The sequence below is a fragment of the Camelus bactrianus genome, chromosome 18 (assembly GCF_048773025.1).
Source record: "Camelus bactrianus isolate YW-2024 breed Bactrian camel chromosome 18, ASM4877302v1, whole genome shotgun sequence".
In the NCBI taxonomy this organism is placed as follows: domain Eukaryota; kingdom Metazoa; phylum Chordata; class Mammalia; order Artiodactyla; family Camelidae; genus Camelus; species Camelus bactrianus.
The window spans coordinates 11,999,272-12,012,834 of NC_133556.1; the positions used below are offsets into that span (position 1 = coordinate 11,999,272).

The 13,563-nt window shown below is 43.7% G+C and overlaps 1 protein-coding gene across 3 annotated transcripts in view; it reads left to right on the forward strand.

Annotated features, from left to right (window-relative positions):
- Nucleotides 1-13,563, forward strand: part of GALNT17 (polypeptide N-acetylgalactosaminyltransferase 17) — a 365,190-nt gene that overhangs the window by 103,847 nt on the left and 247,780 nt on the right. The gene's annotated exons all lie outside the window — the stretch shown is intronic.

A 13,563-nucleotide genomic window follows, 5' to 3' on the forward strand; every position in this document is an offset into this window, starting at 1 on the left:
ATTAGTTTTAGTAAATTTATTACTTTCAGAAACATAGCATGATTCTGCTGTTAGAAAAAAAAATTTTGTCTAGATTGAAACTCACTTGGACTTGCCTCATTCCACTCATTTGTTACCCGGAGCAACAATTTTCATGCAAGTAATTAGTATACTAAGATCATTAAAAAATATGATGGCTTCTGTGGGTCAGGCATGGCAGTTTTATTTATACTGCTAAATTGCTTTCTTTCCATTTCCTAAAAAATTACACCACAGTGAGATTGGCCAGCCCATTTGGAGTGAATGATCCCTAAGTCTGAATTGCAGGGATCTGTTCATGACAGTGGTTTGAATATACACTGGGAGGCTTGGAGGGAAAGCAGGCATGGTCAGGTCCAAACGTGGTGTTTGTTTCTGACTTGTGCTGGAGAGATGTCTTAACTCTCACCTTTCTCATTGATGTGGTTAATTACAAGCCCTTAGCACATTGATCTGTTACTTGGAAGCAATTCACGTGCTCTCTGGTACTGGGGAAATTCTCTCTTTGTTTCTTCTTGATTCAGATTAGACTCCCTTCTCAAGAAAAAAACCTTTCAATTTGATGAAGAGCCACATTCCTTGCAAAACTTGACCCCAAACATTTGAGATTAGCTGCCGCTGGCATTTCTCTTTCTCACAGTCTTGACAACAAAACTTGGTGCGTTTTTCTCTCCAGGATCCAAATAATAATAGCTAAACTCCTCAGGGACAGCTGTGAGGCAAGTATTTTAAAAGCAACCACATTAAAGTTATCTGAAGACTGCAAACAAGAGCCAGTGCTTATTTTTCCGCACGGGTCTCCGAGTGCGCACGTGTGTATTTGGGTCCGTTAAAATACCAGATTTGTTACCACTCATCCATGTGCTTCAGCTTCCAAAACCCTGTGACTCGTCTCTCTTCTGTGCACCCCATCCATGAGGGTTTATGCCTTTATATAATAAATCCCTTTTCTGAAGTTGAGTTGACGGGGTGGGGTTGGGGAGTGGACAAAATTATATGTATGTGCTCAATCTGCTATGTTGACCCAGAAATTTAGTATCTTTTGGAAAAGAGAAAGCACAGAGCGGGGAGGAGAAGTCAGGGGTAAAAAATACTGATGTCCAGTTTGGAAGTCAGTACCCATGTCTACAGATAAAAAGCTAAATTAAGTGAAATGGGATGGAGAGATGGACTAGGGATTTATCTGTGTGTAGGTGGAACCTGGATGAGAACAAAGGATCAGGCTTGAATCTCTCTCTCTGCAGCTGGAGTGGCCTTGGGGAAGTTACCTAATGACCCTGAATAGGTGTCTGTTTACGTTCGGTTACATTCAGTTTAATGAGTAAATCACTGAAAATGGAGAAGGCTTTGATTACATAGTGTTTTGCGTGAATGGTTTTGTTAGGAAATGCTCCAAGGGCATCATTCTTAGGCTATATCAAAGATCTGATCAACTGGAGGCCCCTCAGTTTGTGGGGCTCCCAAGATGCAAATTACCTGCATTTGCCTACCTGTGCCAAGGGGACACCTGCAGTTTGGAGAGCTTTGGTTTGTGTTTCTTTCCCCCAGTGCTTTTGCTGGGAAATGATCTGCTGAATGAACATCCATTGCTACTTCATTATTTTACTTAGAAATCCAGTGTTTTTCTTCTGTGGGTGTCATAGACTGAATCGTGCCCCTCTAAAATTCATGTTTGAAGTCCTAACTGCCCCACTCCCACCCAACCAGAACCTCAAAATACGACTGTATTTGGAGATAGGGTCTTTACAGAGGTAATTAAGTTACAAATGAGGCCATTAGGATGGGCCCTAATCTTATAAGAAGAGGAGATTAGGAGGGAGACCCACAGTGGGGGGGGGGGCCATGTGAGGACACAGGGAGAAGACGGCCGTCTGCAAACCGAGCAGAGAGGCCTCAGGAGGAAGCAGCCCTGCTGACACTTTGATTTTCAACATCTAGAACTCCAGAACCGTGAGAAAAGAAATTGCTGTCATGTAAGCCCCCAAGTCATGGTATTTTGTTACACGGCCCAAGCAGACGAATACAGTGGGGAAGCAAAAAGAACAAGGTTGGGCTCGAGGTAGATGGAGATACAGATACAAGTGTATGGATATTTAAAATTAAATACCTTAATCCCCAACTTCATTATTTTTCTTCTATCAAACATAATCCGATTTGGAACGAAAAAGGCTTTGAGCACATTTTAATTTTGCTAATTTTCTTAGGAGAGGTTTATTTATTTATTTTTTTCACACTTCTGCTCCCAGGACTAGTCAATTAGTAGATGCAAATATAAAACTTCATCTATTAGCAAATCTCGGCTGGACTTCTTTCTCCTGGGGTGACTCTCCTTAAGTCGTAGATCAAATCCGGCTCCAGGAAAAAAAGTGTCACAGTTTCTTTTTCCTCTTTCCGGCTGACTTACGGCAAGAATACACTTTTCTTTCCCCAGGGATGGCAGATTCTGTCCTGGAAATTCACAGGAGTGACGTTGGTAGCAGTTGTTCTTAAAATCTGGTCCTGTCTTTTTTTGCAGAGCTGTGTCTCTGACATACCTTTATGTTTAAAGAGGAAACCTGTCACCTGAGCTCCTCACAGCACCGTTTTTTGGTGGATGTCCTAAAATTGGCCGGGGCAGGGTCCCTTTCAGATGTGGTCTTCACAGTTCCACGTGGGGTCTCAGTGGTCAGGGACATGCCAGGCTGTACATCTGGCATCATGGGCTTTGGCCAGGGAGCTGGAGAGTTTCCATGTTCCAGCTAACATTTGGATTTCAGGAGCCATCCACTCAGCTGACTGACTATAGAAGGGTATTCTCCTGACCTGCCATTTCTTTTTTTTTAATTTAAATTCCAGGTTCCCTGGAAAGCTACTGGATGTTGTAAACAGGAGAGCATGATGATTTTATTTAAATTAAAAAAATTTTTTTTAATTGTGGTAAAATATACATAAGATTTACCATTTCGATCAATTTTAAGTGAATGTTAAGTGCATTCAAATTGTCATGCAGACAACCTCCAGAACTTTTTCATCTTCCCAAACTGAAACCCTGTATCCATTAAACCACAACCCTCCCATTCTCCCCTCCCCCCAGCCCCTGGCAACCACCATGCGACTATCTCTAGGTACCTCGTTTAAATGGAATCATCCAGGATTATCTTTTTGTGACTGACTTATTGTGCTTCGTGTATTAGCCTCAAGGTTCATCCATCTTGGAGCTTGTGTCAGAAGTTTCTTCTTTTTTAAGGCTGCATAATATTCCATTGTATGTATAGACCACATTCTGTGTATCCATTCATCTATGCGTGGATGCTTGGGTTACTTCTACCTTTTGGCTATTGTAAATAATGCTGCTATGTGATACTATGTGCAAGTATCTCTTTAAGACCTTATTTTCTATTCTTTAATATATATGTATATACACACATGTGTATATATACATATATCTATATATATCTCTAGAGATATCTATAGAAGATATATATATATATATAGAAATGGGATTGCTGCATCCTTTGGTAATTCTGTGTTTAGTTTTTTGAGGCACTGCCATACTGTTTTCCATAGCAGCTGCACCGTTTTACATTCCCTTGAGCAGTGTACAAGGTTCCAATTTCTCCATATCCTCAACAACACTTGTTATAGTCTTTTTTTTTTTTTTTTTTTTTGACATAGCCATCCTGGTAGGTGTGAGGTGGTATTTCACTGTGGTTTCTGCCACTTTTTTTTTTTATATTGAAGTTTAGTTGATTTATAATATTGTATTAGTTTCAGGATAGTGATTCAGTTATACATATATATATTTTTTCATTATAGGTTATTACAAATTACTGAATGTAGTTCCCTGTGTTATGCAGTAGGACCTTGTTATTTATCAATTTTATATACAATAATTTGTGTCTACTAATCCCAGACTCCTCATTTATCCCTTCCCCCTTTCCCCTTTCCCCTTTCCCCTTTGATAACCATAAATTTGTTTTCTATGTGGATATCTTTCTATTTTCTAAGTTCACTTGTGTCTTTTTTTTCAGATTCCACATATAAGCGATATCATATGATACTTGTTTTGTCTCTTTCTGACTTATTTCACTTAGTGTGATAATCTCTAGGTCCATCCATGTTGCTGCAAATGGCATTATTTCATTCTTTTTATGGCTTAGTAATATTCCATTGTGTATATATATATATATACCACATCTTCTTTATCCAGTCATCTGTTGTTGGACACTTAGGTTGCTTTAATGTCTTGGTTGTTGTAAATAGTGTTGCTATGAACATTGGGGTGCATGTATCTTTCGAATTAGAGTTTTTGTCTTTTCCAGATATATGCCCAGGAGTGAGATTGCTGGATCCTATGGTAACTCTATTTTTAGTTTTTAAAGGACTCTCCATACTGGTTTCCATAGTTCTGTGACAGTTTGGAATGCCTGTTGCACGTGCCTTGTGTCTTCAGGTGTTAGTGTACAGAGATGGTAAGACCCAGTTCCTACCACAAGGGAGGAATCTCATGGTCTGTTGGAGAGAGGCATCTAAACAGAAAATTGTAACACAACACGACAGGTGTCGTGACAGAGACAGGCCTTAAGAGAGCACAAAGTTGATGCAATCAAGAAAGACTTCCTAGAGGTGGGGGTACTTCTTAAGGCATTTCCTAAAGCCTTAAAGCCATATTTTTGGAATAAAATGACGTTTGAAGCATTTTTTTCCTTTCGGTTTGTGTGTCTCTGACTCTGAGAGGTTGTAAAGGTCACTTCATTGGGATCCTTACTTTGCAGTTTGTGGTTATCAGAAAGAGGCTGAACTGAGATCTTTGGGACGAAAATGCACAGCAGGTGAGTAGGTGGGAGGGGCTCACGGAGCCTGAACAGGTGATGTGTGTTTGCACTGCATCCGTTCCATCTGGGAAGTTCGAAGGCTCTGGGCCTGGGGAGTTTGTCACATGGGGGAAGATGCAGTGACAAGATGTAGAGAGAGAAACAAAGTATATAAAGAAGGTGCTATTCTTGTTGTGATGACTCACATGTGTCAAGCCTTTGAGGATCTATGCAGAGGGGGAAAGGATAGAATTGCAGCGTGGAGGGGGCCAGTCTGGCTCCCAGTCCTGGGACTGAGGCCGTGTGTGATCTCACCCATGTTTCCGAGGGCCGTCCTGACGCCCAGACGGCTCTGTTCCCATTCTCATTCCCCTGCACTGCCTTTTATAGAACTGCTTTTAAAAGAGGCAGCGGGTCTGATGTCACAAGATCTGTATGCCTTTCTCAGGGAGGAGAGACAAAGAAAGGGAGAGAGAGCGAATATAATTTTGCTGAACTTCTGTGTCAGACTTCCCCTTTTCCAGTTTGATTTAGTGTTTATATATATAGTGTATGCTCCTTGGAAGGCCCCCTTGAAACTTTTTTCTCTCCCAGAGTACATGGAGAGCCCCTCTGTACCCCTGGAACCCGCAGAGTATCAGGAACGTGATGCCCAGGGTGGTGGAGAGATTAACCAGGGCAGCACACTTGCCGGTGTGGGGCTATGATGAGGAAGCCATTGGGAGCCTCTTCCCTTGGCTCATTCTAGTCCTTGAGGCTGGCTCAGAGGGAGCAGAGCATTCATTTTTAAGGATGTGGTTGGATGCGCCGTGCAGTTGCTCACCAGTCGCTGTGTGGGAGAAGCCGGGGAGGCTAAAGCTGAGAGGGGCCCTGGTAATGCTGCGATGGAAGAGAACAGTAGTCAAAAGAACAGCTCACCTCCCCACGCCGACTGTCCCTATGTCTGCTTCCCCAGTTCCTTTCATCATCTATTCCGGACCTGGATGGAAACCTGACGTTAACTACTGCTGCAATGTCACTGGTGCTAAAAATTCCTAGATACTACTTAGCCATAAAAAAGAATAAAATAATGCCATTTGCAGCAACATGGATGGGCCTGGAGGTCATTCTAAGTGAAGTAAGCCAGAAAGAGAAAGAAAAGTGCCATATGATGTCACTTATATGTGGAATCTAAAAAAAAGAAAAGACACAAATGAACTTATTTACAAAAAACAGACTCACAGACATAGAGAACAAACTTATGGTTACCTGGGAGGAAGAGGGTGGGAAGGGATAAATTAGGAGTTCAAGATTTGCAGATACTAACTCCTACATATAAAATAGGTGAACAAGTTTCTACTGTAGAGCACAGGGAACTCTATTCAATATCTTGTAGCAATGTATAATGAAAAAGAATACGAAAACGAATATATGTATGTGTATGGATGACTGAAACATCATGCTGTACACTGGAAATTGGCACAACATTGTAAATTGACTATACTTCAATAAAAAAGAATGCAAAAAACAAAACAAAAAAAAAACCCTAGAAAATGTAGCAAAATTGTTTGTGATGACGTATCAGTTTCCTGGGGCTGCTGTAGCAACATCCACAGACTGGGCGGCGTAAAGGACAGAAGTGTATTGTCTCACAGACAGGATCTGGGAGTCTGAGATCCAGGCGTCAGCATGGTTGGTTTTTCTAGGGGTCTCTTTCCTTGGTGTGCAGACGGCCGCCTTCTTCACAAGATCATTCTCTGTGTGTCCATCCCTGGCATCTCTTCCTCTTCCTATAGGACACCAGTCAGATTGGAGTAGGGCCCATCCTAATGGCCTCATTTGAACTTAATCACCTCTTTAGAGACCTTGTCTTTGAATAGGAGTACATTCTTGTAGTCCCAGAAATTGAGACTTTGACATCCAACAGGTACGGGGCAGGAAGTGTGTCTGTTTTATTTGTGGCTAAATCTCTAGGTCTGGGGCATGAATCTGTATCAGTTGAAGGCAGGCGTGAATCTCTTCTTTTCTGTTACGTTTGCTGTATCTTTGTCACACGTCTCCTGGACCATGGTAGCAGCGCCCTTCCCATCTATGCTTACTAGTGGGGTGCACACTGGCTGTGCTTGGTGGGTTTGGCAGATGAGGGTTCCCCCAAAGAGAGACTGATGAAGTCCCAACTCAGAGTCCATGTTGGGGAGAGCCCGACTTTTCCACTTGTTGAACTAGGATCACCATTTCTTACTGACCTAGGATATTATGAACACAAATATGTTGTTTTAAGCCCGTATGGATGTCTCAGTTCTTTGCATTGTCCTAAAAATGATTCTCAAGGAGTCTTTTTTTTTTTTATCACTTAAGCAATGTGCATGTATCTCTGCTTGCTGTCCAGACTGTGCATTCCAGGCAGGCCAGGCTGCATGCATCTCAGGATGCTTCCCTCCAGGTGCCCATCTGCGTGCTTGGCATGGCGCTTTTTCAGTAAGTTGAAATTTGAAAGATTCAATGAGAGAAGTTGAAAAGCAAAGGTTCCCCTGCCACGTGGCCAACTGTCCAGTGCAACAAGGCTCCATTAGCTTGCCGCAGAGCTTGCTTCTCTTTAGGAAAGAGTAACTATCGGGAGTGAAAGGAGTTCAATATCTTGTAGTGACCTTTAATGGAAAAAAATATGAAAACAAATATATGTATGCATATACATGACCGGGACATCGTGCTGCACACCAGAGACTGACACATTGTAATTGACTGTATTTAAAAAAAAAAGACTGAAAGGAGACTCAGAAAACAAATCTTCAATGTAGCAGGTGAATACTCTGCAAAGGAGACTTCTTGACCTTAAAAAAAAAGATGAGCCAGCGCTCATTGCTTAGTAAAAGCTAATGAGGGGAGAGTGCAAGCTAGTCTGGGGAGAAAATGTCTATTGACTCAGAGTTTCTCTCTCTGAAGGCAGTTTGTATAACAGTGATTACCCAACAATATTGGGTTGGAGGCTCCTTGGAATCCTTCCAGAGTAACTTTTGCTGAGCCCCCTCAGAAACCTGGTTTTGAAAGGAAATGACATGTGAAGGGTTGAGTTGCAGTGGTTGGCCCTGGGAAAGGATTAAAGGGGACATTCTGTCATGTGAGATGTCGGGAAAATTCATGAGATCAGTAGGTTGTCTCCTTGAAAAAAAATCATGCCTCTAATGGATTTTGAAAAAGGTAATTTAATTGGCCCCCTATTAGCCATTGTGGGCTGGAGTGAGGCAGGTGTTACTCTTCATCCCTGTAGGGACCATGAGTTTTTCTACCTTTATAAAAGAAAACACAACCAAAATATATTTTTTGTCTGTAGTTTATTACCCTGCAAGTAGTGGAATGGAAAGGTGATAGTGAATAATTATTCCTGAAGAACAGAATAGTGTGTGTGTGTGTGTAACCATGACACAAAACTGCTTGTAATTTATTTGGTAATAGTTATGGAATTAGGCAGGATAGAAATGGTCCTTAGAGAATTGTGCAGAGGAAAGGAGGCAGAAGGAAATTTTAGGTAGCTGATGCATAGATAGACAGGGAAATAGATGGACAGAGACTTAGAGCTGGATATATAAGACCCAGCAGAGAAAGAGACAAAGACCTTTTCTGGGATAACCCGAGGCAGCTGCATTAGGGCCCAAAGAGGTGCCCTGAGTTCGATGTTCATATGATTTTGAAGTGAATACAAGAAAATTGAGGAAGGAGGGGTTGAGTCTTTACTAAATTTTTTTTTTGCTGCACCTTCTTTTTTTATTCTTATTTTATTTTTCCTATTATTTATCAAGCTATAATTCCCATCCATAAAATTCACCCCTTGAAAGTATACAAATCACCAGGATCTAATTCTGGGATATTTTCATCAACCCCAAAAGAAGCTCCTCCATAAGCAACCACTTCCATTCCACTCTGCCCCTGGTAGCCACTAATGTGGTTTTTTTCCTCTCTGTGCTTTTGCCTATTCGGGACATTTCATATATATGCAGTCGCACAATATATTTGATTTTTGGTCTGGCTTCTTTAACTTAGCATAATGTTTTCAGGGTTTATCCATGTTGTAGTGTGTACTCCGTTCCTTTTCTTTCTCCTTTTCTTTCTCCCTTTCTTTCTTTCTTCCTTCCTCCCTCCCTCCCTCTCTCTTCCTTCCTTTTCTTCCTTCCTTTTCTTCCTTTCTTCCTTTCTTTCTTCCTTTCTTCCTTTCTTTCTTCCTTTCTTTCTTCCTTTCTTCCTTTCTTTCTTCCTTCCTTTCTTCCTTCCTTTCTTCCTTCCTTCCTTTCTTCCTTTCTTCCTTTCTTCCTTTCTTCCTTTCTTTCTTTCTTTCTTTCTTTCTTTCTTTCTTTCTTTCTTTCTTTCTTTCTTTCTTTCTTTCTTTCTTTCTTTCTTTTCTTCTTTCTTCTTTTACTTAACACCTTGAATGGTCCCAGTACTTGGGGAAATACAAAATATAAGTGTCTATGCTCTTGAAGAATTAAATGTGCAAGGAACACACCAAAAAACTCAATTATTTGGGCAAAATGGTAGGAGGCAAAAAAACACACACTGAATTCCTAGTGCTGGTGAGGTCATTGTTCCTCAGAGCCTTTCACTCTGAAGTGGTAATAATATTACCTGTCTCCTCTTTTTTTAAAAAAAACTCTTTTATTGTAGTTTAATTGACATATGACATTATATTAGTTTTGGGTGTCAACATAATGAGTCAATATGTGTATTCATTTGAAATGATCATTCATTCCTTTTTACAGCCTGAAAAAAATATTCCATCTCATGGATGCACCTCATTTTGCTTATCTATTCAATTATTGATGGATATGTGAGCTGTTTCCACTTTTTGGCTGTTACGAATAATGCTGCTGTGAACATTTGCGTGCAAGTTTTTGTGGGATAAATAGTTTTTATTTCTCCAGAGTATATATCTAGGAGTGGGGTTGCCAGGTCCTATGGTAACTCCATGTTTAAACTCTGTTAAACTGTTTTCAGAAATGGCCGCACCACTGTCCTCCCTACCAGCAATGGGCAAGAGTGCCTTTTACTGTTTGAGCCCCTGCTGTTTGCCAGGCACTGTGCTGCCCTCTTGGCGTGTGCCTGTCATGTGAGCTTACAGTCATTATTCCTTCTGTGCAGGATGAGAAAGGAGGCTCTGAGAGGTTAAGACAAGAGGGACAGACAGACAGACATCACTGAGGTGACTGTTACATGACCAGGTGTGGGATCTCCCCAAGACTGACCCCTAAAATCCTGCCCCAGGGCTTATTTGATATGTTACTTGAAACCAACCTGTATCAACTAGTGCAACCAACCAGCACTGGGCGGAGACACCGTGTCCAGTGCAGCGGAGGGAACTCTGCAGAGTAACCAGCCTTTCTGCTGTGTCTGCAGCTGGAACCAGAGCAGAAGCCAGGGGAAGCCAAGAGCCTCACAGGTTGCCTAGGACCCAGGAGGACACCGTGGCTCAAACCCAGAGGGCGGACAGGATGGGCTGGGCCAGGTCCCTGCCTGTGGTCCCTGGTGCTCTGCTAGCTGGGAGTGGCTGGACATTTCCGAGACCACCTGTGCACAGTATCTACTGCCTCCGTGCACACCAGCCCACACCTGCCTCAGATTAGGAACCCGAATAGGACTATCCATAATTTCGTTTTGTCACTTCTCAGTGATTTATTGTTCTCGCAATTCTTGATTTTTGCCTCAGTGATTGTTATTTCTGCAAGATGGAGGGATATGAGCAAATACATCCCAAGTTAAGGAGCTCCTCCGGGCCATCTTAAATGTGCACTGTGTCACATGGGCACCTCCTGCTGACCCTCTGGAGGGAGGAGAGGCTGGTGATGCCACCCACATACCTGCACACTTGGGCAGGTGTCTGCCTGACACCTCCTGAATGTTCTGGCCCTGGCCTGGGGTTAACAAGCTCTTGCTGGAGAGTGGACCAGATGGCCAGAAGAAGGGCGAGGGAGACACTTCTTCCACATCCATTCACTGCAGCTTTTTGGAAATGGAAACAGGTTCAATGCTGGGGCCTCTTCGAATAGACAGGTTCTGTAGGTCGTTCATCCCTCCAGGGTTTCCACATCTTCTCAAGCCAACAGCAGTAATTCAGACTATTTTTCTTTCACAGATTATTTGCACAAACTCTGGCCACGGAGGTCATTTTCTAAGCGCTGGGGAATACCTGGAGCATGGAAGTGTGTGCATCTTCCTTGGGTCGATTGTATCTGCTTGCATCTCTCTTTAGTGAAGTGTGCAGATCATTCCGCTGCTTCACCTGCAGAAACCCGCAGCCTCCAGGTTCAGCTGGGCAGGGCTGCTAACCACTGGGGGACACAGGTGTGTTTTTCTTCATGGAATACGCACCTCTGCTGGGCCTGTTTGGTTTTCTCATCTGAGAACTCTAGCAAGGGAGGAAACCAAAGTCACATGGAACGGTGAGGCGCGTGAGAGGCGAACTGGAGAAGTGTGAGGATGCAGAAATCCATCCCGGTCAGAGGATGCCTTGTGCTCCGGGGATCACGGTGGCATTGATAGCTCTGGGGCTCTAAGGAATCAGTTTTTTTCCTGTGTGTTCACAGGCAGAATTAAGGCCAGGGTGTGGAAAATACATTGATGAGGCTCTGGTGACTCTGTTTAGAGAACATTGCAAACGAGCCCCACGGAGTAGGCTGTCTGGGGGCTCACAAGCGAGTTTGTAGCTCTAGAGGCATTTACTCTGAGGCTGGACTCTGTCCTGGCATCAGTGCGGAGGAAATACACTGTGTTGGGTCAAGGCCTGGAGCAGCCCTGCATGATCCTGAGAGTCTAGGTTCTTGTGTATTTGGTCGGTTCATATTTATTGGAGTGAGGTTACTTTGTATCTGCCGAATGTATGAATTCCCCAGGAAGCTGGGTTTTACCACTTGCACACCCAGTGCATACATCCTAGGCTAGCGTTCATATTGCCGTGCCTGGCTGGGTCCACCTCAGTAAAGAGGAATTTTGCCTCTTCCCTCCTTCTAATTTCCGGGGGTTGAATCAAGTGCTGAGAGACTTGACGATTTCCCACACGGAGCCACAAAACCCCTATAAGGAAGTCTGTTGATTTCCAGATCCAGCCATTCCACGCTCTGTGTTTACTGACGGATGTGCTTTCTTGCCGTGTCCTCGTTCTGTCACATGTGTTTCCACACTGGAGCTGCAGAGCGAGGGGGGCATGGAATCTGAGAGCTCCAAGGGGTCTCGGACACTCTTCAGTCACGTCCCTGCTTTACCTGTGTGAGCATCGTGGCGGGGAGCCATCTAAGGCCGTCACTGACTGGGGTGGAGCCAGCACTGGGATCTACAGACCCACAACCCACACGGGCCGAGCTTTATTATTTTTTTCTGTCAGGGTCATTGTGTTTCCATAATGAAACCTGGAGTAGAAGCAGCACATTTCTCTGCTCTCTTCTACAGCTGACTCCTTGTAAGAGTTGCCTGGACCTGCTGCCTTTGTTTCTTCACCTCTTGTTCTCTCTCGAGCCTACTCTGGGGTTTGCTTCCCTGGCATTGGTTCTGCAAAATTCACTGATGCCTCGGCGTCACCCCATCCAAGGGTCGGTCCTCGGACCCCACCATTGCCAGGTGTTCTGATAGCATTCCTCTCAGCCTTGCTTCCTTGGCTCTTCTCTTTTTGGGCCTCGGGATTCAGGTTTCCTTTTTCTCTGTGTATCTCCGTTGCCTAGGTGACTCCTCAAGGATCGTGTCTTTAAATTCCCTTTAGACACTGGTGAATCCCAATTTATATCTCCAAACTGGACCTCATCCCATATCATATGCTTGCTGTCTCCATTTGGACGTCTTCTAGGCATCTCCAGTGGAATATATCCCACCCAGGCTCTTGATTCTGTGTCACACCACCTCACACCCCAAATCTTTTCCTCCCCCGCTTCTCCATCTTAGTCGGTGGCACCAACGTCCAACCTTCTTCATTGCTCAGGCCAGAAATGTGAAAGGGAGCTATTCTTCAAGGCACTCTTTCTCTCATGTGTCTTCAGATAAGCTGAGGTTCGGCTGATCTGGGTTGAGCTGAGCTGGGCTTGGTCTAAGCTACACATGGGATCCGGCTGTTCCATGTGACTCTCATTCTCCCTGGACCAGTGGGCCACCCAAAGCACATTGTCATGGTGATACCAAGATGAAGAGGCCAAGGTGCAAGCACATTTCAAGCCCCTGCTCATGTCACAGCCACTAGTCCCAAAACGAGTCTTATGGCCAAGCCCAAAGTTAAGGTGGGGGAGTACACTCTGCCCAGCCAAATGGTCAGGCCCAGTATTAATGGAGAGGGGTGTGGACCCCTCCCAGGGGCGTGGAGGGCAGAGATTTGCTGAACAGAAGTCTAAGGCACCGCCTCAGGGGAGTGCTGAAAAGGGAAAAGAGGAAATTTGCTTATAAGTAAATGGAATCTTGTCCATGGGGTCTGTTTGTAAGGAACTGGATCTGTGTTTTTTTAAACTTGTGGTGCTTCTGAATGGCTTTTTAAGAGTAGGTATTTTTATTTTCAGGTTCTTATAAGTAATTAGGGAGGGTGGTGGTGGTGGTAGTGATGGTGATGATGGTGATGACAGTGGTGGTAGTGGTGATGGTGGGGTGTGTGTGTGTGTGTGTGTGTGTGTGTGTGTGTGTGTGTGTGTGTTGAAGGAAGGTAATGTTGACCATTTTGGGTGGGCGAAAGAAGTAGCAACATTTTCCTAAGGTAATTCACTTTTGTGTGTCTTACTCTCCCTTATCCTTCTTCTGAATTCATAATTTACCTTCT